The sequence below is a fragment of the Gossypium hirsutum genome, chromosome A02, assembly GCF_007990345.1.
Source record: "Gossypium hirsutum isolate 1008001.06 chromosome A02, Gossypium_hirsutum_v2.1, whole genome shotgun sequence".
Lineage (NCBI taxonomy): Eukaryota > Viridiplantae > Streptophyta > Magnoliopsida > Malvales > Malvaceae > Gossypium > Gossypium hirsutum.
This window is the reverse complement of record NC_053425.1, coordinates 34,472,579-34,475,682: the sequence shown is the minus strand read 5'-3', so window position 1 is coordinate 34,475,682 and position 3,104 is coordinate 34,472,579. Positions and strand designations below refer to the sequence as shown.

The following is a 3,104-nucleotide window of genomic DNA, read 5'->3' as shown; positions in this document are numbered from 1 at the left end:
AAAGTGCAAGCATTGACTTCATGAACTCAGGCTACACGTCTTCCTGACTACTCAATTTGTTGGAAATTTAATAGTTGATACTAGCGATCCTCTCGATGATTTTGTAAGCCTCATTATAAGACTTCAACAAGAGAGCACCATTCGCAAAAGCATCTACCATCAATCTTTTGTGTGTGTTGAGACCATTGTAAAACTTCTCCAACTAGATGCAGTGTGGAATCCCATTATGAAGACAATTACAAAGTAATTCTTTGAATCTTTCCCACGCCTTGTACAAGGACTCATCATCCAATTATTGGAAAGTGGTGATCTCATTTCGCAACTTAGCATTTTAGCTAGGTGGGAAATACTTAACCAAAAATATTTCTACTAAATCTTACCAAGTAAAAATTAAGCTAGGTGGCAAAAAATTAAGCCATGCTCGTGCTCGATCTCACAATGAGTATGGAAATAGTTTTAACCTCATTGCGTCTTCAAATACACCAGCTATTTTAAATGAATCACTCACCTCCATTAATAATCGAAGGTGAATGTATGGATTTTTCGTGGGCATTCCACTGAATTGGACCACCGTTTGCAGCATTTGAAACATCACTGGTTTCAATTCAAATTGGGGTCTTTGATTTCTGGCCTCCTAATTCCCAGATTTAACTCATAAATGAGTGGCACAGCGTACTGTCTTATGGCACGATCCCTACCATCAACAATAAGGATTGGATTGTGCACATTAGCGGCTCCATTATCTTAAACATCATTTTGATTTCCAAAGTCTATTTCTATGATTTTTTCTTGGGCTAATTGTTCATGTCTTCTTTATCTAAATGCCCACTCAATTTTAGGGTCTACTGATAATAAATCGATAATTCGACCTATGCTCATAAACTCTTGAAAGTAAATCACAAAAAATAAAGAATAAAGAATTAAATAAAAATCAAATTGCAAAAAATAATTTCATAAAAAATGATTAAGGAAAAAATCTTTGGCAACGGCGCCAACAACTTGTAACAAGTAGGTTTATGCAAGTGTACACAGTCATTATCAAGTAATAAGAAAAAGAGTTATCATCTCAATAGGGACTATGTATGTCAATCAATTAATTGCAAAATTAAATTTGTACAAATTGGTGATGAGAACACAATATTTCAAGTGATGGATGATTAAACTAGATTAAATTATCTTGATGTAAGATGATCCCTAATGTAACGCCCCGATTTTTAGGCCTGGAAGTATTAAGCCTTGAGTCTGGGTTCGGGTGGAAAACGGCCCGAATAATTTGGATGTTATTATTATTATTTAGTATGTTTAGTTTAGTAATTAAATAAATTACGAAGGGTTTATGGTGTGGGAAAAAAAGTCCGGGGCTCGACCCATAGCTTTAGCAAAATTCTTAAATTTTGCCTCTTAAGGGAATCTGGGCAATAGGCCTTATTAATAATTTGGGTCTAAGTATGTTGGTGGGCCTTTAAAAGGCTTAAGAGTAAATTTAATTTGAGACAATTCTTGAATTTTAATTTTGGGAGAGAGGGTTCTAGCGATATGGGCTTTTAAAGTTGAGGTGGTAAAATAGGACACAAATAAGGCCTTGGTAAAGTGGCAAGGTGGCGCCACTAAGTTCCTAAAAAAATGGCGTCTGGGAAGGAATTAAAGGTCCAGGGTTCAAGTTGCAAGGTAGGCATATTGTTACTTTTTAATTTAGGCATGTGTCGGGCATGTGATCACTTAAGTGAATTTCAGCAAGGGCCTTAGGGAGGTTGGGCCAATTGTTTTAGTTGATATTAGGGTTAGGTTCCTTTCTTTTTAGTCATTCATCCTTTCTGAGTTCTCACAAAAGCTGAAAACGCAAATTCCTTCTCCTTGGTGCCGAGTTCTTCTTCCTCTCTTTTTCCTCCATTTTTTTCTTCCTTTTTGCTTTTTCTTCTAGCCGAATCCTTCTGATCACCTTGCTCACCTCCTCTGTCAATCCCATCCTCCACAAAACATCCATAGCCGATTGCCATAAAAGTCAAAATCTCAAAAAATCACTTCTTGTGTTGATTACTCCAAGCCAAAATCCTTTAGTTATTTTTGTTCTTTTTAATCAACTTTCATCTTCTCTGAACCCTTAGTATCTGTCGGCAATATTACTTCACATTTATAGCCTCAAATCGTCATCTTCTTTATCACTTAAAAAGCCGAAATACCATAGATTTAGGGACTTATAGCCGAAACTTCAGATCTCCTAGATTTGAGTTCTACTATCGTTTAGAGGATAGATCTGGATCAGATCTGCGTAGAAATCAAAGAGGAATAAGTGGTAAGTGCTCATCACGTCAGATTTAGTCTTATTTTACAATTTAGAAAAAGCCGAAGTCCCTAAAATCTAGGGAGGCTGTCGATTTGGGCATAGGGCTTTAAGGGTCTTTAACTGACGATTTCTTTTGGTGATTAATTTCTTCTAGAGGTTGGATCGAAGGCTTGGATCTTTGGAACAAATAGACTTAGATCTAGTCATCGGTTTTCGGCAAAAAGGTAAGATTCTAAAGGCTTAAAGGGCATGGTTTGAATATGGGTAGGTGAATATTGGGATTGGTTGTTGTGGTTTACAATCTAAGAATTGTGGTAATCAATTGTAGGACATCGTAAGGGATCTCAATAGCATTCGTAGCGAAACAGGTGTGTATCGAACACCCTCTCATAGTTCAATTCGGCAAAAGCCGAAATACCGAAATTCTGGCATTTCGTGGGCTTGTGAGTGTGCAAGTGCTCACAAGACGTTTAGAAATCATTAGATCTGAAATCGCAAAGTGGTAAGTTAGTCGTGTGTGAAATTTCGTGCACTTTGGTAATTGGGCCTCGATAGGCTAAAATTGGGCCCAATGGGCTTACGAGCCCATACGGGCATAATAATAAAAAAATAGGCAATAAGTATGTTCTGTTAGACTGTAGAATCTAAACTGCTTAAACCGGTAAACTGGTCATAAAACTTGAATTATATGGGCTTAAATTGCTAATGGACACTGTAGGGCCCAATAGGGGTTTTAGGGCCCAATGGCTAAAATTGTGAAATTGAGATAAATAAAATATTGCAATGAAAAATGGGCTAGTAAGGACCGTAGCATTCATGA

General features: G+C 37.0%; 1 non-coding gene across 1 annotated transcript; it reads left to right on the top strand.

The window, feature by feature from the left end:
- The first annotated feature begins 218 nt into the window (after positions 1 to 218).
- On the top strand, positions 219 to 325 carry LOC121216418 (small nucleolar RNA R71). The gene has a single exon (XR_005912607.1). It is a non-coding gene; the product is annotated as a small nucleolar RNA R71 (small nucleolar RNA).
- The last annotated feature ends 2,779 nt before the right edge of the window (positions 326 to 3,104 follow it).